The 22,728-nt window shown below is 44.8% G+C and overlaps 1 pseudogene; it reads right to left on the minus strand.

Annotated features, from left to right (window-relative positions):
* Nucleotides 1-20,885: 20,885 nt before the first annotated feature.
* On the minus strand, nt 20,886-21,003 carry LOC124607707 (annotated as a pseudogene).
* Between the last annotated feature and the right edge of the window lie 1,725 nt (nt 21,004-22,728).

The following is a 22,728-nucleotide window of genomic DNA, read 5'->3' on the forward strand; positions in this document are numbered from 1 at the left end:
AGCGGTCACGCGGATCCAGACTGAAGCGCCTAGTACCGCACGGCCACACCGGCCGGCGCAACGCCGGTCAACTGCTGTTTGTGTACGAGAAATCGGTTGGAAACTTTCCTCATGTCAGCACGTTGTAGGTGTCGCCACCGGCGCCAACCTTGTGTGAATGCTCTGAAAAGCTAATCATTTACATTTCACAGCATCTTCTTCCTGTCGGTTAAATTTCGCGTCTGTAGCGCGTAATCTTCGTGGTATAGCAATTTTAATGGCCAGTAGTGTATGATTACATTTGGTAATACTTATGTAACATTTTATTTAGTGAAGGTGGAAACTCATTCTTTCACAACTTGTATTTTATTTCTTATGTATATCGATTCTATGTTTATGTTGTGTCATCCAGTTACTGAGTGCAAATCTGTCTTCTGTTGTAATTACTAACGGCCGTCTCTGTAACGTTGTTCACGATGCTACACAACGACGCACAATTCATGCTGTCAGTAAATGAATTTCTCCTCGATAAAAGTAGCATAAATGTATCTTTGTCAAGCTGTTCGCGAGGTTCTGACATGTAGCTAATCGTAATGCATAGCGGTTTGTGAAATTACTATGACTTTCTTTCAGTGTTTATTGCTAGCGCCATCTACTGGAGTTAATCGCCACACTTAGTTTGGCAGCGGTTCTCTTCGGACAGATAACACCACTGTCAAATATCCCTATGTGAGATGAGAACTGTTTCACATTCAGTCTATGTGCTCACTTTCGTGAGCTGTGCACTAAAGTTTGATTTAAATGTAGATGCGATAGTAAAGAACTGTTTCACATTCAGGTTATGTGCTCACTTTCGTGAGCTGTGCACTAAAGTTTGATTTAAATGTAGATGCGATAGTAACTGAAATTTCTGTGTATGGAATACTGACATGCATACTTATGTTACTATCTGCATATTTCTTGTCGCTAATTTTCTTGAACATTTTATTCCACAGCTTCAGTCTGATGATAGAATTTTGAAACGCGTAACGCTTAATAAAGAACTGTGCGATAAAGGCGTTTCTGTATTTCAAAGTTGTTCAGCCAAAATATGTTAGTCGTTCATTTTAGTGTACAAAAGAGACCTGTCAAATATGCACCGAATCAGCTGGGTATGTCTGGGACCCTCGCCTTATAAATAGTAGTAAATCCGTGGAAAATTGTTTTTGTACATTCTTGTGAGGAGACTATGGTCAACGACAGTGAATCGAAGGCAGCTAAGGAATGCCAAAAATATGTCAGTAGCACTGAGGACTACCAGACGGCGGTGTTTTGACTGTATCGCTGAACAAACTGAATAGACAATCTGCTGCGAAATTGCTAACGTAGTCGTAGTGCGTTCACGGGACGTTTCGCTTACAAACACAAAATAAACTTCTACAGTGAGTGAATGGGAGAAATCACACTGGGACCAATCCATCTGTTCTTTTGTTAAGTTTCTCGCGACGGTTCGCGATGAATCAGATTCGTAACACGTAAGAAAGGCTTTGGCTCCCGCGAGATGTTACGGCCGGAGGCGAGGCTAATCAAATGGCATTCAGACTGGCGGGACGCGTCGGCCATTCTGACCTTAATGGCAGATTACAGTCGTTAACCGCGGCGGGAAGCCGGGCCGCGTTTACTGCCCGATTCACAATCAACCGCCTTACATCTAGCGCGAGGAACTGCAATTTGACGCGCAACCCTCGTCCATCAGTGTCCATGAAATGTCTGTAGACAATGTGGTACAATGATCCTAAAACTTTTGGACGGCTGCCGCTTAAACAGGTATGACATGAGACCACTGCCCGTTATCGGTATTGCTTCCGCGTTCCGTAATCCGCATTGACATAGCAGGGATTTACAATGACGGCAAAGAGACCAACGTGTGTCTATGCTGCGCTGAGAGAATAGTCAAATCATTAACAGGATTCTCTGTATTTTGGTCGAGTCGGCTATTTATTGACCACCATAAAACCTGGTAGAGATTCCTAGCTTTGGATTTCCAATACAAAATCTGTGGAGTCAATGGCACCATATTAACTCGAGCTTTCTTCACTCTGAATGAATATCTTAAGAAATGGAGGCTTATGCCAAATTTCAACAAGACGGAAGCTACTTCTTTTCATCTAAACAGCAGAGATACAAATCTTCAGCTGAAAATCTGTTTTCATAACACGCTGCTCAAACACCAAACGCGCCCTAAATGTCTAAAAGTGACTTTAGAAACAATCTCATCTTTCAGACGCATATTGTAAACATTGTTCCAGGACAGGGACATGTAACTGCGCGTTCCAGTCGCATCAATGTGTCCACCGTCTGTGTACGATGTCAACGAGCACTAACTACTCATGGACGACAGGTGGAAGCACTAGTATTGGAGCGCACATAAAGTATCTCCTCTGAGCAGCCATAGCGTACGGATCTCCGTGCCGGCACGTTCACAGGAGCACAGTCCGTCAGTTTTCCTGATGATGGCGACATGTATGATCGCCGAAATATTGTGCCCGTTGGACACTGTAGACCGGCAGTACACCCGTGGATATTTTGATTATCAAATACGCCGGGGCAAACTCAAGAATCACAGTATAGTCGTTGTCATAATGCGGAATTTGAGCGATTTATATGTGGCCGAAAAGGGCATTATCATTGGCTTTAAGGCTATGGGTGGAAGCATTTCTGAAATGGTCGAGTCTGTAAACTGTGTTTATAAATCTTGGTTAAAGTACATCGTGCATGGGAAAATGGCGCTATGCAAAACCGCCGCAAAGACAGCTGTGATGTACCACAGGCCACAAATGACAGGGTTGAACGACGGCGGCGGGGATGTGTACGGGCGAATAGACGCGTAACTATTCAGCAACTGACCTCCCACATGAACCAATCGTCTACTCCCTGAATGACGTTGAAGCGAGCGTCATTGCATATGGGCCGCCACAGCAGGTGCCTGGTTCATGAACTAATTGTGTCTGCTATTCATCAGGGACGAGGACTAGAATCTGCACGCCAATGCCACAAATGGACGTTCACTGAGTGGCGACACGTTGCCTTTTCAGATGAATCGCGTTTCATGCTCCATTAGACAAGTGTGGCCTTTGGCATGTACAGAGAGAAACATCTGTAACAAAACACCCTGCAACACTTACGTTCTGTGGAATCCTTACGTGGCATTCCCTCGGTGAACTCGTCATTCTGGAAGGCGCAATTGATGATCGCAAATATACATCTATACTTGGGCACCACGTCTATCCCTACATACGATTGGTTTTTCCTCGGTACGGTGGCATCCGACAACAGCACAGTGCAACATGTCACACACATCGCTGTGTACGTACATGCTTCGAAGTTCATCAGTATGAGTTAACCGTACTCCTGTGGCCACCAAACTCCCCTCATGAAAACCTAGTCGAGAATCTGTGGGACAATCTTGACTGGGCTGTTCGCGACAGGGACATTCAGACTAGAAACCTAGCGCATCTGACCACGGCACTGCAATCGCTATGGCTTCACATTCCTGACATCTCCTTCCAGAATCTCAGTGACCGTCCTTCTGCGCGTTTCGGAGCGGCCACGCTGCAAAAGGCGATTATTCGTGTTTCTGACAGGTGGCCACATTAATGTGATTGGACAGTGTATATTATCCAGATGCTCAGTGGTGCTACATGAGGAGCAAATGCGATCACACTACGAACTTCGGAAGTAAGCCTGGTACAGTGAATAGCAAATACTGTACACCAGTCTGAGTGAATAACAATCACTCCAAAAAGATGGGCGCCAATTATATACACCAACGACGATCGTTACTGCGTCACGTCAGCTCCACTGTGATCGCAAATATACATCTATACTTGGGCACCACGTCTATCCCTATATACGATTGGTTTTTCCTCGGTACGGTGGCATCCGCCAACAGCACAGTGCAACATGTCACACACATCGCTGTGAATGTACATGCTTCGAAGTTCATCACTATGAGTTAACCGTACTCCTGTGGCCACCAAACTCCCCTCATGAAAACCTAGTCGAGAATCTGTGGGACTATATGGCTTTCAAAAATCTGCATACTGATTGCTCCAACTTCCCCCCCCCCCCCCCTTTCTTCTGACTTCTCTGCAGACAGGAAGCATTCATGAACAAATACAACCAGCCATGGACATTTGTGAACTGCACAGCCACCAGGGCATAACGCAGCTGCCAAATATCGATCCCGATACCTACCCTGTCGTCTTGGTCATCAGTTCGTTGGTGAATCTTTTAGCCACTATGCAAATGGGAGGAACTGTGGAATGAAAGCGTCCTTATTGTCTACGTAACTTTGGAATGATCGGTGGATCTGAACCCTCTCCTCGTATTTGGGAAAGTCGTTCATGGAAAAGTTTGGATACTGTATTTTTGTGCAGAATCTCTAAGCAAGAGGAGAAAACTTTCAACACTAAACTCTTACTGAGGAGCTCCACCACAATTAGACACCTTGTCGAAGAATGTGAGCTGAGACCATACCCTGGTAATTCAGTGACGTTCTAACACACATAATCGTTGAATAGATAGCTGCAATCCGCAATAACATTGTTTTCTGTACGCTAGTGAAATAAATAAAAAAGCGAATTCGTGAAGCAGTGATTCTGGTGCATTCAACTCCATCAATTGGTCATCATATTGATAATCGCGAGGAGAGGACTAGGATTACAGGGCAGGTGCTTCAGTATCTCCCACTTGAATTGGAGCAAACAAAAATGCAACTTCATAAATCTATAGTTCAACTGACAATTCTATATGGCGCAGCAGAATGGAACACAACCTGCATACCAAGTATAAAACAACTACAAATTCTACAGATCACGTGCCTCAGATGGTCGCTAGCAATACCCTGCTGGACAAGGGTAACAGAGATGCATCGGGAATTAAACGAAAAATTCATACAAGAAAAAGATCAAATACCACTTCGAAAAGATTTTTTTTTTAAAGTGGCTTCATCAGAGACAGAATCTGCGCCTTTCAAATGCTGCTATTGTCGACCCACAACCCCGGCATCGGTATGAAGTACCAAAATGTTTTGTGTCCATACATAAGCAGGAGAACTCCATCTATGAATAAGAGTGGCCAAATTAAATCCAACTACGACAATTAACAAACAGGAAGAGACCCTAGCAAATGAAAAGTAATAGGCTAGAGAAACAAAGAGAACAAAAATACGCAAGTACTAAGAATCCATCAGAGCCCCACAGTCTTTCTGAAGGTGCAAACAAAGATTGTGAAAAAGCTAACCTTTTCTGCCACACAGAAAACAAATGTCGCCAAGGGGGAGGGGGGGGGGGTACACTTGGGCACAACACACTACGTAAAAAAAGTTCTGCGTTACGATATTCGTGGTATGGAGAAGTGCGTTAACATGAAGCAGCAGGACCATACAACGACGGTGGTTGTCGATATACAAGGTGCCCCGTCTTTATTCTCCAATGGGTTTTACTGGTATTGATCCTCTGACAACCAAGAAAAGAATAACAGTACGTTGGTCCCATTTGGACGCATTTGGAAATAACGTTGCCACTGTTCACGTTTCCGAATTTTCGGCAAGCACGTAGGAAAGACACGAATACCACACTGACCTCTTGCCTATATGTCGATGCTTATATACCTGCAACGCAGTCGCGGTACGTTTCTTACACGCTGTAGCAACCCCCTCAAATGGAAACTTTTTGATCACCCCTTATAATTAAACTCAAGACCTTAACTTTTGGATCATTAAGGTCCACCATACTGTTAGCTCTAACAAGTGCACAGGAGAAATTATAACACGTGGCATAGCAATAGAGACGTAAGGAACCAAAGGTTGGTAGAGAGTTTTAAGTCCACCTTTTTAATGCCCTTATTTATGAAGTTTTTCTTGAGAGGTACGTCGCATCCTCAACGATCATTGATTCTAGGTGATCTTTGACCATAAATAGCATACGGCAGCGCTTCTTGGTTCGGTAAAGGACGATTTAATGCTCCAAGATGCCGTATCAAGTTCCCCTTCGACTATGGCGTTACACATATCGGGCAGATGGGGACATCGATTTGTGAGAGATGCACGGAACATTTACTATAGACGCTATACTCTTACAGGCACACAGGCTTGTATCAACAACGGGCTTTCTATGAAGTATGGCCGTGTCAGAATTCTAGCACGAACATCATTTATTTGGAATGTGATTATCGTAGAAACAACAAAATTGCTCCTCTAGAGCTGTTTAACTGATACTGGTAGTAGTTTCAGTGTTGAAAAATCCTGCCCATTCATTGATTAGCTCTCAAAGCCGTCGCTGCAGCTACGCTTCCATCGACGCATCAGTTATCTTAGCATGTTTCCGATGTCTGCATATGGTTTCCATTCCTCGGCCAGTTACAAGACGTACATTAAATTTGCATCAACATTTTCGTAATGCTCCACAAGCCACCTAACGGTGCATGCCAGAGTGTACTTCCTGAATCACTAACTGATCCAATCTTCCCTCTTCCACTTGCGAATGGCGCGTGGGAAGAGTGATTATCAGTGAGCCTCTGCGTTAGCTCTGTTTTCTCGAATTTTCTTGTCGTGGCCATTTCGCGAGATGTGAGAAGAAAGAACATGCTGTTCGACTCTTCCCGGAAAGTGCTCTCCCGAAATTTCAACAGTAAACCTCTCCGTGATGCACACGCTTCTCATGTAGCGTTTGCTGCCACGGGAGATGGTTAAATGTCTCTGTAATGATCTCGCGACAACAAAACGATCCTGTGACAAAACACGTCCGTTCTTCGTTGGATCTTCTCTCCCTCTCTCTCTGTCCTCTCTCTCTCTCTCTCTCTCTCTCTCTCTCTCTCTCTCTCACATCAGTCCTCCTTAGTAAGGATCCCACATTGATAAAAAAATACTCAACTGTCGGTCGAATAAGCGCCTTCTAAGTCGTTTCCTTCAAGCTTGAGTTATATTTCCTTAAGGTTGCTTCTATGAACCTCAGTCTGGCATCTACTGTTTTATGTGGTCATTCGACTTTACTCCTAGACATTTCAATACACATACTGTTTCCATCAAATTGTCATCAACACCGTAGCTGTACAGTAGTGGGTTTCTTTTCCTCTCCTCTGTATGCGCAATGTGTTACATTTATTGATACTGCGGGTTAACTGTCAGAGCTGCACCATTCATTAATCCTCTTACTGTCTTCTGGCATTGCTACTTTCTCATAGACAACCACAGCATCCGCGAAAGGTCTTAAAGAGCTTCCAACGCTTTCTACTAGATGACTGATATACATTGTAAACAGAAACGGTCCTATCACACTTCCTTGGGGTTCCCTCGAAAGTATCTTTTTCCGTTAAGAGCGACGTGTTTACTCCTATCTCCACGGAAGGCTAGAATCTAGTCACATATCTGTCTTCTTTCTAGTTTACTTTTTCAATTTTTCACCAAATGGCAGTTCGAGACAGTCAAATACCTTTCTGAAGTCAAGTAACACCGAATCAATCTGAGTGCCGATGTGGTGTACAGCGCTATGAATCTCATGAAGGAACAAAGAGAGCTTTGCTTCACAAGATTTTTGTGTGCGGAATGCACATCTTTGCCACACAGCAAAAATTATCTCTTTGGAGAATCAGTATCTGCCCGCCAATGGCATGGTGAGGGACGCACTTTTTAAGTGAACAGACGCGCCTACTGTATATTCGGTGAGTCGGCTCGCTAAAAAGGACGGAAGATATAAACCAGAGATGTCACCCTAAGAAGTATTTTAGGAAGTGTTTTCATTTTGAGTATGCCTGCGGTGTCACACGAATACCACAGATGTGTTTCTAAGCTCCACTTCATGACGGAACGACCGATGGATAATAGTTTCGGCATGCTTAAGTGAGTATACCGAAAGCCAGCAGGATAAAAAGTAGCTGTTACTACTAATAATATACAAACACTTTGTGTATTTAGTGACATTAATTATAAAGCTCAGCAACCGCACAGCTTTAATTCAGAAATAAATATCCAAATGACACATGGCCAGCACTGTAACTATAAAAAATAGAATACGAGACAAATAAATGAACAGCAACACCACAGTGGCATGAAACAATGATCCGGCACTGTCACATAGCGAAAGGAAAAGGAACGGTGTAAATTTATTGGATTCAACCTGGTATTCCTCGAGCAGAGAGGAAAGCGGCGATAGGTAGTCCTCTGTGCAGCTGTTTTTAATTTGTGGCCCGCAAGCCTCTGCTGCAACTGCACTTGTGCATCATTTGCTGTCTCCTCTAGCTTCACCCTGTAGTCATCAGGCAACTGGTACATCCACTATATCTGTTGCATCTAATAATTCCAAAAGACGTTTTCTGTTAGGTGTCCAGAATGCAGGCTGACCTCCGAGGGCACCATTTATCTAATGTTATTATATCACTTAGAAAGTTTTCATTGATATGAGCAGTGCCTTAATAATCCGATGAGTTATGTTGGAAGTTTACCGTTATTCTCACCAACAAACAGTGAGAGGATAAATGAAAACAGATTACTTCTTGGCAGACTGAAACCGAGGACTGGCACTCAAACTTAGAATATTTTCTTTCTTGGACAGTGCTCACAGTCTGAGCTATCCATGACCCGAGCTCAATGTTTAAAAAATGGCTCTGAGCACTATGGGACTTAACTTCTGAAGTCATCAGTCCCCTAGAACTTAGAACTACTTAAACCTAACTAACCTAAGGACATCACACACATTCATGCCCGAGGCAGGATTCGAACCTCCGACCGTCGTGAGCTCAAAGTTATACTTCTCGCAGTATGTTTCTCGTGTTTTCCAATCTTCACAGAAGTTCTCCTCCTTATATTGTAGAACTCGCACTCCTGCAAGAAACGATGTCTCTAAGTGCATAGCACGCTGAAGGCAAGGTTTCCAGTTCGAATATAGCTTCGGCAAACGGTTTTCAGTCACCCAGGATGTTTCAGAACAGCGTACACTTTTCTGCAGAATGAAAGAGTAATGCTGTAAACAGCGACTGATTTTGTGGTGCTTGCCCCAGTGTGAGGGAGAGGTAAGTCATCACAGCAACGATGAAAATCACGTCACACGCAGCGATTGTCATAAAGCAATTACTTACTTCATCCATTAAATTTCGGGAGTGTAGCCGCATAAATTCTATATCTTCTTCGTCGTCCTTTACTACTTCGTTTGTAGACATTTCAACCATCTTCACAATGAGCCGCGGACTGAAGCTATTTAACTGGTTCCATCGTTTTAACCCACAAAAAAATGGTTCAAATGGCTCTGAGCACTATGGGACTCAACTGCTGAGGTCATTAGTCCCCTAGAACTTAGAACTAGTTAAACCTAACTAACCTAAGGACATCACAAACAGCCATGCCCGAGGCAGGATTCGAACCTGCGACCGTAGCGGTCCTGCGGTTCCAGACTGCAGCGCCTTTAACCGCACGGCCACTTCGGCCGGCTTTAACCCACAGATACGCATGCTCCAAAGAAGCTAATTGGCGCCAAAGAGTATGTGTATATTAAACCTGTGGCTACGCGATGCATCTGTGTTTCGATATCGACATATCATTATTTCTTGCACCGTAGCGATATCTTCTCGAGTTTCGTACAGGAACTTGCGGATCTCATAATTTGTCCATGTTGGAACCGCTACGTATGTTAATTAAATTCTTCGCCGAACGATTTTCAGCTGCTTCTTTCATCACCGAGACGCAGACGGATGAAGTCAACGTTGAAGTTTCGTCATTTTCATCCGTTTTAGGACTCGGTGGTGAAAGAAGCACACGAAATTGGTTTGGCGAAGAATTTCATTAACACACTCCCTGGTTCCAACCTGGAGAAATGGAATTAGACGCTTACGTTAATAAATTCGCAAAGGCGTTGCTACAGTGCACCTAATAATGATACTTGGATTTTCTTGCGCGGTCGACCGCATAGCCGCAGATTCTGCTTATGCATACGTTTTGCCGCCGATCAGTGTCTCTGGCACTTGTGTATCTGTGGTTTAAAACGGCGGAACGAGTTCTGTAAGTTCTGTATGTCTGTTCTCTCCTAAGATGACCTAAATGTGTACGGTCGGAATATTAGAAGAAGACGAAGAACAAATAGAGTTCATGCGGTTGCACTCCAGAAGTTTAAGGAATAGGTTGCTGCACCACGAGAAATATGAAGAGGTACATTGATTACTTACCTATTTGGAATTCGTACAAAGTGATGCAGACTCAAAGAAGTTGATTATTTAAGACGGTTCATGAGTGGGTTAAGCGGTTGTTTGTTATCCCCTCGCAGTCTATATAGTTCCACTTCGATCTCGTAACAACAGCAGCCGCATCGCGGTGTTTGCTTGCTGTGGGCGGGCTTCGCAATTTGATCCGGGAACAGAGTCCATTAGAGGTAGAGGCAGCAGCATTTGTTTGCCCGACTGTCAGCTGCTTCTTACACGAGACAGATCTAATTCCTTATGCTACAGTTCAGTCCTAAAGATCGTGTGGTTTACACGACACTCGCTGTAACACACGCTTTCACAGTTTCTACTCGTATTTTCTGATTTTCTCATCAACGACTGCTCTCTTGAATTTCTATTGCCTGTCGTTTAACACACAAGGTGCTCTGTATTACAATGTTGGCAATTGTATTATTAATGACGAAGGCGTGTAAGAAACGTCAGTTTTGTATGAAGTGACTACTGTGAATTCTGGAGGATACAAACAGGAAAGCTACAGACAGAAATGGAATAAATCTGCAACTTATAAAACATGTCTGTATTAAAAAGAAAAAGTTATTTCTGCAGTTGCTGAAAGATGTTTGGTAACTGGGAAAAAATTCAGGAAATGGAAGGTGGCAAGAATTATAAGTATACAAAAGAAACGAGATGAAAAATATAGCACAAATTACAAGAGTGTATCCATTTTAAATGCTGCTCATAAAACGTATTAACCTGTCAGAAGTAGACTCCAACCAATAGCAGGAACATTCTACCGAGAATTTAGTAAAGGCAGGTCTTTTGCAGTACTTGAGCAGCAGTTACTGAGCAGCGCTACTGTGGAGCGGCCGGCGGCCAGTGCGGGTCCGGACGGTGTTGTCGTTGCTGGAGTGCTGTTGTTCCTCGTGTTTTACCCTCCCTGTTAATCCGTATCGATAAAACGAACCAGGCGCTAGATTACTTTAGGACTGATCAATCGAATGGGCACATAAAATCCTGCTTAAAAAATAATTTTGTTCGTAACGGGTAACAAACCGATACTTGCTGTCGGCACTGGGCGTTGTATTAAAGACTTGATGAGCTGTACTTGTTTGTTGTTTGTGGTGATCCAGTTACACAATGCAAAAAAGAGATTTTAAATTACTACCGAAGCGCCAGAGAAAATGTGCCTGACGATTCTTAGGAGAGGCACCGTATACATATATATATATATATATATATATATATATATATATATATATATATATATACACACACTCCTGGAAATGGAAAAAAGAACACATTGACACCGGTGTGTCAGACCCACCATACTTGCTCCGGACACTGCGAGAGGGCTGTACAAGCAATGATCACACGCACGGCACAGCGGACACACCAGGAACCGCGGTGTTGGCCGTCGAATGGCGCTAGCTGCGCAGCATTTGTGCACCGCCGCCGTCAGTGTCAGCCAGTTTGCCGTGGCATACGGAGCTCCATCGCAGTCTTTAACACTGGTAGCATGCCGCGACAGCGTGGACGTGAACCGTATGTGCAGTTGACGGACTTTGAGCGAGGGCGTATAGTGGGCATGCGGGAGGCCGGGTGGACGTACCGCCGAATTGCTCAACACGTGGGGCGTGAGGTCTCCACAGTACATCGATGTTGTCGCCAGTGGTCGGCGGAAGGTGCACGTGCCCGTCGACCTGGGACCGGACCGCAGTGACGCACGGATGCACGCCAAGACCGTAGGATCCTACGCAGTGCCGTAGGGGACCGCACCGCCACTTCCCAGCAAATTAGGGACACTGTTGCTCCTGGGGTATCGGCGAGGACCATTCGCAACCGTCTCCATGAAGCTGGGCTACGGTCCCGCACACCGTTAGGCCGTCTTCCGCTCACGCCCCAACATCGTGCAGCCCGCCTCCAGTGGTGTCGCGACAGGCGTGAATGGAGGGACGAATGGAGACGTGTCGTCTTCAGCGATGAGAGTCGCATCTGCCTTGGTGCCAATGATGGTCGTATGCGTGTTTGGCGCCGCGCAGATGAGCGCCACAATCAGGACTGCATACGACCGAGGCACACAGGGCCAACACCCGGCATCATGGTGTGGGGAGCGATCTCCTACACTGGCCGTACACCACTGGTGATCGTCGAGGGGACACTGAATAGTGCACGGTACATCCAAACCGTCATCGAACCCATCGTTCTACCATTCCTAGACCGGCAAGGGAACTTGCTGTTCCAACAGGCCAATGGACGTCCGCATGTATCCCGTGCCACCCAACGTGCTCTAGAAGTTGTAAGTCAACTACCCTGGCCAGCAAGATCTCCGGATCTGTCCCCCATTGAGCATGTTTGGGACTGGATGAAGCGTCGACTCACGCGCTCTGCACGTCCAGCACGAACGCTGGTCCAACTGAGGCGCCAGGTGGAAATGGCATGGCAAGCCGTTCCACAGGACTACATCCAGCATCTCTACGATCGTCTCCATGGGAGAATAGCAGCCTGCATTGCTGCGAAAGGTGGATATACACTGTACTAGTGCCGATATTGTGCATGCTCTGTTGCCTGTGTCTATGTGCCTGTGGTTCTGTCAGTGTGATCATGTGATGTATCTGACCCCAGGAATGTGTCAATAAAGTTTCCCCTTCCTGGGACAATGAATTCACGGTGTTCTTATTTCAATTTCCAGGAGTATATATATATATATATATATATATATATATATATATATATATATATATATATATATATATAAGACAAATAATGACTCCCAAGAGAGCTGACGTACCTACAGTCCTAAGAACATTTTAGTCGTATCGCCACTGTAAATTTATTTACAATGATAATAAACTAAGAATGGGTTCGTCTTTTAGCAAGTAAACAAATTGTTAGTTGCTGATGAATCTCCCGGGCTTTGCGTTATGAACACAAGTTGTTATTTTGCTCTAACACACAAACCTGTTTCACTACAGTTGTGGCAGCCGAACTGGGTTTTATTTTTATTTTTCTGCAATACATACGTACTTGTATGCACACTACTGGCCATTAAAATTGCTACACCACGAAGATGACGCGTTACAGACGCGAAATGTAACCGACAGGAAGAAGATGCTGTGATATGCAAATGATTAGCTTTTCAGAACATTCACACAAGGTTGGCGCCGGTGGCGACACCTACAACGTGCTGACATGAGGAAAGTTTCCAACCGATTTCTCATACACAAACAGCAGTTGACCGACGTTGCCTGGTGAAACGTTGCGATGCCTCGTGTAAAGAGGAGAAATGCATACCATCACGTTTCCGACTTTGGGAAAGGTCGGTTTGTAGCCTATCGCGATTGCGATTTATCGTATCGCGACATTGCTGCTCGCGTTGGTCGAGATCCAATGACTGGCAGCAGAATATGGAATCGGTGGGTTCAGGAGGGTAATACGGAACGCCGTGCTGGATCCCAACGGCCTCCCATCACTAGCAGTCAAGATGACTGCCATCTTAACCGCATGGCTGTAACGGATCGTGCAGCCACGTCTCGATTCCTGAGTCAGCAGATGGGGACGTTTGCAAGACAACAACCATCTGCACGAAAAGTCCGACGACGTTTGCAGCAGCCTGGACTGTCAGCTCGTAGACCATGGCTGCGGTTACCCTTTACGCTGCATCACAGACGATGGTGTATTCAACGACGAACCTGGGTGCACGAAAGGCAAAACGTCATTTTTTCGGATGAATCCAGGTTCTGTTTACAGCATCATGATGGTCGCATCCGTGTTTGGCGACATCGCGGTGAACGCACATTGGAAGCGTGTATTCGTCATCGCCATACTGGCGTATAACCCGGCGTGAAGGTGCGGGGTGCCATTGGTTACACGTCTCGGTCACCTCTTGTTTGCATTGACGGCACTTTCAACAGTGGATGTTACACTTCAGATTTGTTACGACCGGTGGCTCTACCCTTCATTCGATCCCTGCTAAGTCCTACATTTCAGCAGGATAATGCACGACCGCATGTTGCAGGTCCTGTACGGGCCTTTCTGGATACAGAAAATGTTCGACTGCTGCCCTGCCCAGCACATTCTCCAGATCTCTCACCAATTGAAAACGTCTGGTCAATGGTGGCCGAGCAACTGGCTCGTCACAATACGCCAGTCACTACTCTTGATGAACTGTGGTATCGTGTTGAAGCTGCATGGGCAGCTGTACCTGTACACGCCATCCAAGCTCTGTTTGACTAAATGCCCAGGCGTATCAAGGCCGTTATTACGGCCAGATGTGGTCGTTGTGGGTACTATTTTCTCAGGATCTACTTCGTGAAAATGTAATCACATGTCAGTTCTAGTATAATATACACTCCTGGAAATTGAAATAAGAACACCGTGAATTCATTGTCCCAGGAAGGGGAAACTTTATTGACACATTCCTGGGGTCAGATGCATCACATGATCACACTGACAGAACCACAGGCACATAGACACAGGCAACAAAGCATGCACAATGTCGGCACTAGTACAGTGTATATCCACCTTTCGCAGCAATGCAGGCTGCTATTCTCCCATGGAGACGATCGTAGAGATGCTGGATGTAGTCCTGTGGAACGGCTTGCCATGCCATTTCCACCTGGCGCCTCAGTTGGACCAGCGTTCGTGCTGGACGTGCAGACCGCGTGAGACGACGCTTCATCCAGTCCCAAACATGCTCAACGGGGGACAGATCCGGAGATCTTGCTGGCCAGGGTAGTTGACTTACACCTTCTAGAGCACGTTGGGTGGCACGGGATACATGCGGACGTGCATTGGCCTGTTGGAACAGCAAGTTCCCTTGCCGGTCTAGGAATGGTAGAACGATGGGTTCGATGACGGTTTGGATGTACCGTGCACTATTCAGTGTCCCCTCGACGATCACCAGTGGTGTACGGCCAGTGTAGGAGATCGCTCCCCACACCATGATGCCGGGTGTTGGCCCTGTGTGCCTTGGTCGTATGCAGTCCTGATTGTGGCGCTCACCTGCACGGCGCCAAACACGCATACGACCATCATTGGCACCAAGGCAGAAGCGACTCTCATCGCTGAAGACGACACGTCTCCATTCGTCCCTCCATTCACGCCTGTCGCGACACCACTGGAGGCGGGCTGCACAATGTTGGGGCGTGAGCGGAAGACGGCCTAACGGTGTGCGGGATCGTAGCCCAGTTTCATGGAGATGGTTGCGAATGGTCCTCGCCGATACCCCAGGAGCAACAGTGTCCCTAATTTGCTGGGAAGTGGCGGTGCGGTCCCCTACGCACTGCGTAGGATCCTACGGTCTTGGCGTGCATCCGTGCGTCGCTGCGGTCCGGTCCCAGGTCGACGGGCACGTGCACCTTCCGCCGACCACTGGCGACAACATCGATGTACTGTGGAGACCTCACGCCCCACGTGTTGAGCAATTCGGCTGTACGTCCACCCGGCCTCCCGCATGCCCACTATACGCCCTCGCTCAAAGTCCGTCAACTGCACATACGGTTCACGTCCACGCTGTCGCGGCATGCTACCAGTGTTAAAGACTGCGATGGAGCTCCGTATGCCACGGCAAACTGGCTGACACTGACGGCGGCGGTGCACAAATGCTGCGCAGCTAGCGCCATTCGACGGCCAACACCGCGGTTCCTGGTGTGTCCGCTGTCCCGTGCGTGTGATCATTGCTTGTACAGCCCTCTCGCAGTGTCCGGAGCAAGTATGGTGGGTCTGACACACCGGTGTCAATGTGTTCTTTTTTCCATTTCCAGGAGTGTATTTGTCCAATGAATACCCGTTTATCATCTGCATTTGTTCTTGGTGTAGCAATTTTAATGGCCAGTAGTGTATTTCAAAACAATAAAGGCAGAAAACCCACTGAGATGTTGTGACTTCCTTGCACGCTATGTGGTACGTTAGTGGGTACAGGGGCGAGGAACGGATGCTGTTCGTGAACAGAGAATTTAGATATTAATTAATTCTACATGTAAAATCAAACAGCAAAAATAATACATAACTTCGTTGATGTATTTGCAGCGCCAGTTGCTAACAGCAGATTTGAACGTAGAAATATTTACAGATACAAAAGATTTATAAATGTGTCTGTCTTCAATAAAATGTCTATTCAGAAGGTGTCGAGCCCTGGCCACTATGTGTGTCTGTAAATGTTACTCAGCCGGCGAACATACAAAATGGTGTTCAGTGCACGAACATTGGTCTTAAGTACAACCGCCGTTGGAGCTCCGCAAAAGGATGCTTGCATCTCATTGCCAGCCGCGTAATCGTTCGTGGCAGCGCCCTCATGCCGCGGTGGTAGCTATAGGAAACATGGCGGCGTAACTGGCGACGCACATATTTGAAAGTGGGGCCGACCGGATAGCGGCCGATACCAAATGAGAATGCAACAACTGTAGTGAAACATTTTTGGGTGTGAAATACGTACATACACGTATATACTAACGAATGTAGATATATTAGGAAAATAAAAGGAAAACCCACTAACGATGCCACAACTGTGGTGAAGCATGTTTGGGTGTTAAAGCAAAACAATAATTTGCGCACTTGCAAAACGGCGGACCTTTCCCTAATTCATCATTATTTTCTGCAAGACGGGAACTGATCTCAAAATTCCAAAATGTTAGTTTATTTTTAATAGTTTTATAATTAAAAGTATAAAAATACAAGAACTTTCCTTGCTCGAAGAACGAGAGAAACATCCCAGTGTAACCTAAAAATGGACTTCGTACACAAAATGGCTCATTGTCTACAACTTTAAGGAAATAATCAGATAATTTGCGCCAGTTATTGCATAAGAGAGACTCAAATAACTCAGATGATAATGTGAAGGATTGAGTACAATGATTTGAAACTAATCGTCACCGGCTCGTGCTCTTCCACTGAGTGCTGTCACGAACAGTGAGGTTGCACAAAGGCTATTACATAGTTTTGCGTACCACTGGCTGAAATACAAAACAGTTCCACGGAATTGTACTCGCTGAGGCTTTCAGCAGAATGGTCTGCAGGGAGGGGGATAGAGGAACCGTGGCACGTTAGTAATTACTGGACTTTAATTCATCTGCGAAACGAACTGTCGGGAGGTGACGTTCAAATTACGCGGTAGCTTCACTTCGCTGATTGCGTTTCATGAATTGCCGCGAAGGGGCGCGCGGCGTCTGTGTCGCTTACGAAAATGTTTTCACGTTTGTTTCGCTGTCGAAACAATCATGGCACGGGACAAGGGAGGTCAGCGGTGGTGGGTGGCGTGGGGGGAGGAGGTGGATGAGTTAGCGGGTCGGAACAGCAGCAACAGTGGGACAGTAGCCGAGGCAGGCGCGACGGAGAGAGGTGGCGCCAGAAAACCAGCAATAAATGCAAAGTAATCACAGAGGGGACATGAAAATCTAAAGGAAATTGCTTTTACAGAGGAAGACCTCCCGTCGTCGCCCAAACACGTGTGACTGACTGCCAGGGTGTCTTGACATGGGGTGCTCGAAACTGAAGGTTGTAAGTTTCCTTTTTAAAAATGTTTACTTTATGATTTTAACTTGGACAATTTTCCTATCTCACTTCGTGTACCTGTGTTGTTATCCCGCAAAATGCATATGGTGTTATTACGAAAACGCTGTCTGATGAAGTAAGTCGCCAAACTATCTGAAACTGTGAAACTGTGTACCTGTACTGCAGTTTAATTCTACTAATTAATTAGAGAATCTGAACTGTAAATTAATGAAATGGTCCTGTGTAATTCTGTATTATGCACCGCAGCGAACACTGCTACAGTCATGACATCACAAAAAGTGATTTTCAATTTGAACACACAGAACTAACAGAACAAAGAAAGAGCTACATAAAATTACCAGCCCAATTTTGAAAGAATAGAAAACATGTTTTTACTAAAATGCCCTGCGAATTTACATGAGGAAACTGACTAAACAAAATTCCAAACATTAAATAATGCACACGCAAATGTAACACCCCACTGTAAGAATAAAACAGTCTGCGTAAGAAATGTAATCTCAAATGAACTTTCCATAAACTGAACCCGATAATAATTTAGAAAAACAACACCTAACAATGAATGATACTATCTTAACCTTAATGTGGCTAGCCCTAACAAATTTTCGTAGTCTACCTGTGCAACGGAAGCTTTGTACACCTCGAAATGATGAACATAAAGAATGCAGCGCAGCAGGAAACCAGTTAAATAAAAGAAAGTATTGCACAGCGTGTATGCAAGGACGTGAAACTATGCTAAGCAAGTTAAGCTTCGATCAGTGTTTTCCACAAAGTGCACTGCGGCGACGCACATATCTAGAAAATAAACTTTGGTGATGAGATGTTGGAACAATTTAAATTTGCTACGCAACTGAAACGAAAGTAACCTTTAAAAGAAAAACCTATATTCTGAATATTGAACTCATTCTTTGGCAATTACAATGATCTCTACAAAAATGACATTTTTTAATAAGTACAGTGTGTTTCAAAATGAATATACGGGTTTTAAGGCTTTGTAGCACATATTACATTCCCCTTACAATTATAAATAATACACTAAATGAAAGAGAAACACAAACAGTTTTTCTTACAAATATTCATTGTGAACCCCGACCACATATAGAGTTGATGGGCGAGTTGTGCCGAAACCTTGATCAATGTGTCAGGAGTAAGTGTTGCAATAACACTGTTTCTAGAGTCAGATAGATCAGCTGGTATCGGAGGCACATACATATGATCACGTCAGATGGTGTGTGAACGTAGAGGTCATGCATAAAATTCTGCGTCAACCGGCCCCTTGCATCCAATCCACCGTCGGGATACAACGTCGTTTAACCATTCGCATACTGAGTTATGCCAGTGAGGCGGCGCACCATCTTGCTCCCAAATAAAGATGTGTTGTTCAGCTTCTTCCCATTGCGGCACGGGCCATAGCTGCAGCACATCAAGGTAAGAAACATCAGTTACAGTTGATCCACCGAAAAAGAAAGGCCCATAAACTTTCCGCGGGGATATTTCTTGGGGATAAGCGTGAAAGACTTGCACTGGTTCAACGAGTTTTTCAGTCTGTCTTTGTCATTCCATACTCTTCCCATTTTGCGCACATATACAAGCAAAACTGTTTGAGTTGTTCTTTCATTTGGTGTATTATTTACAATTGTAAGTTGAAAGTAACAAATGCTACAACGCCTTAAAACCGTTATGTTCATTTTGAAACACACTGTGTTACCCTATGAGATTAATCATTGAGATGGTAAAGAAATGGTGTATCTATAACTTTTGCGTGCAAACCGTATGAACTGGTAAGTGCTTAATCACGTCTGAACAATGAATCTAACCAACCCGAACCATTAAAGAATAATTTTCCACTAAAAACGCGTCATAAATTACATGCAAGCAAGCAGGGCCGCAGCAACAGTACCTCAAATGACTCTTAACCAAATCATATTTCCAAAATTACATACCCTCCGTATCTTTAGCTCTCTGCTCTGCAAGCTGTCTCCAGACCTATCAGCGGCATCATCAACACCCGTCTCCCTCACCAGCTTCTCTTAGACTGCTACAAAGATAACAATGCTACTAACAACCAAAGATAACGTTGCTTGTACTCAAAACCTCTGTGGCGTGACGTATCGACTATTGAAAACCTCTCTTTGAAAAATATCCAGTATACAGCTATGAAATGCGGCACATCGAATGAAAACCAAGCTTACATCACTTTTCCATTTTTCTTGAATACCAAAAATGAGCTAGAACCCGTACAAAGCCCAGAAACAATTTTCTCGGTTGTTTTTGATCACTTAGTCTAAATCTGCTTCTAGAGACGGTTCCTGGCATGATGGCTTCTTTTTCTGGTACTATATGTTACTGAAAATACCGGAGCAACGGACTAAATGCTAGTGAATACCTTAAAAGAGCCCAGATTCCACTGGTACCCCTCGAGTGCTGCAGATGATGTGGATCTTTTAAAATTTACATCTACATGACTACTTTGCAGTTTACAGTCAAGGGCCCGGCAGAGGATTCATCCAAGCACTATCAAGATATTTCTCTACTGTTGCCCTCTCGAACAGCGTGCGGGGAAAATGAACACTTAAATCATTCCGTGCGCGCTCTGATTTTTCTTATTTTGTTATGAAGATCACTTCTACATATGTAGTTGGGCGCCAACAAAATATTTTCTGACTCTGAGGAGAAAGTAGGTGATTGAAATTTCATGAGAAGATCCTGCGGCAACGAAGAACGCCTTTGTTTTACTGATTACCATCCCATCTCGCGTACCACGTTCGTGACACCCTCCCCTATTCCGCGAAAATACAGAACAAGCTGCCCTTCTTTGAACTTCTTCGACGGCTCCGTCAGTCCTGTCTCATAACGATCCCATACAGCACAGTAACACTTTAGCAAAGGACGCACAAACTTAGTGTAGGCAACATCTTTAGTAGACCTGTCGCATCTTCTAAGTGATCGACCAAAAAAACGCAGTCTTGGATTGGATTTCCCCACAACACTGTCTACGTGGTCCTTCAAAGTTAAAAACTCCTCCCGAACAAGCCATGAGGGCCCAACAATACCGACCGGCCGCCGTGTCATCCTCAGCCCACAGGCATCGCTGGATGCGGATATGGAGGGGCATGTGGTCAGCACACCGCTCTCCCGGCCGTATGTCAATTTCCGAGACCGGAGCCGCTACTTATCAATCATTTTGCCTCAAGGGCTGAGTGCACCTCGCTTGCTAACAGCGCTCAGCAGACCGGATGGTCACCCATCCAAGTGCTAGCCCAGCCCGACAACACTTAACTTCGGTGATCTGACGGGAACCGGTGTTACCAATGCGGCAAGGCCGTTGGCATTCAAATTTAAGTTATTCATAATTGTAATACATAAGTGTGTAGTTGAATAGACATCCTTAGATTTGAGTGGTTTATCGTTTAACCGAAATTTAGCCTTTTATTACCCATGAGAAAGACTAAACACTTTTCACTATGTAGAGTCAACTGCCAAGTTATCGTATGACCCCCCTCCGCTGTCGTACACTGCAGTGAAGCAGTGGTGTTGCACCATTCGATTGGATACAATTAGCACACCAAGTTGGGTCGACGTGATACGTGACTGGACGACAGAAAGGAGCTGACATGTTTGGACGTGCCCATGACCACACCTTGAATAAAATACACCGGTTCGTTGGCGTATCTATGCGGTCTTTTCAACGTTTCTACAGGGACTGCTGTACCACTCGCAGTCGACAATCGGCTTCAAACACATAAGTAACTGTCGCTGTCGGTGACAGTCCATCCCAAGTGGTTTCCTAACGAATCTTCTGAGGTGAACTATATGTTGTAGATATTTGTAGGCTATTACACGCGAATCAATGCGACGCTTTACCCAAAGTGTGTGCAGTGGGTAGCTGAATCTGGTGGTGGTTCGCTGATGCTTTGGGGATATTTGTCGTATCATGAGTTGGGCCCAGTCGTTCAGGTTACTCCGATCGTAAACCAGGATGCTTATTTCGACATTTTTGGTGACAAAGTGTTGTCCTAGCTTGTACATCTTCATGATCAGTGTGCCGTGGACGCTCTCATCTTCCAAGATGACACGGCGCTTTCACTAGACTGCACGTGTACGATCCTGGTTAGTCGAACACTCTCGTACCCCATCGAACAGTGTGGTACCCCATCGTACCTTGACTGGCCCACTAATTCAAGCAATATCAGGCGCTTAGAAAATGTCTAGGACTATTTGTAACAGCAGATGAAACGTCACATTCAACGTCTGCGCAGTATCGCAGTTCTACCAAATTTATTTATCGATCATAAACGTGAAGAAACTTTTTGCACGTCTTCGACGCTGAATTCAGGCCGTTACCAACGCTAGAAGCTATGCTAGATGGTATTGGTGTGATGTCTCGGTGCTTATGTTGATGTTCGTCCCTTATACCACGACAGTACCAGTTGACGCATCTCACTTGCTGTACATCATTTCGAACATCATTCAAAGGCCCGGCAAGTGTTTCTGTAATCTATTCTATTTCTCCCTCTTAGACAAATCATTTCACAAAATATACGACAGATTTTTAACTTTTTTATTTTTGAGTTTTGATCACAACACCTTAATTGCTTTCCTATCGTCTCCTGTTCCCTACATGTCCTGAATTTAGTACTTGATTAGAAGGGCCCCATTTTGATGGTTAAAAATCACACCAATGTAACTTTCTTGCACAAAATACATATACCATGAAAAGATGAACTTTTTTCTAATTCATTTACTTAGCTAACAGCGGTGGCTCGTGAAACATTTTAATTTTCCCTCAAATCACTCTTTTTTCTTAAGTACCCCAATTCTTTTCAAGTTTTTTTTGTTTCAAAACTAAAACTAGACCACATGAAGATGAGTTTGATACCCCATTTGTCAACTTCCAACTCTTAATGAGGCATTGAAAATCCGGACAAAAATTTTCCCTCAGATCACTAATTAAATATTTCTTAAGTACTCATTACATTCAAGAAAATGTATTCCTTTAAAAATTTGAAAATAGGCAACACTGTGGTCATTTCGATACCCCATTTATCCATTTGC

Source organism: Schistocerca americana, chromosome 3 (assembly GCF_021461395.2).
Source record: "Schistocerca americana isolate TAMUIC-IGC-003095 chromosome 3, iqSchAmer2.1, whole genome shotgun sequence".
NCBI classification, from domain to species: Eukaryota; Metazoa; Arthropoda; class Insecta; order Orthoptera; family Acrididae; genus Schistocerca; species Schistocerca americana.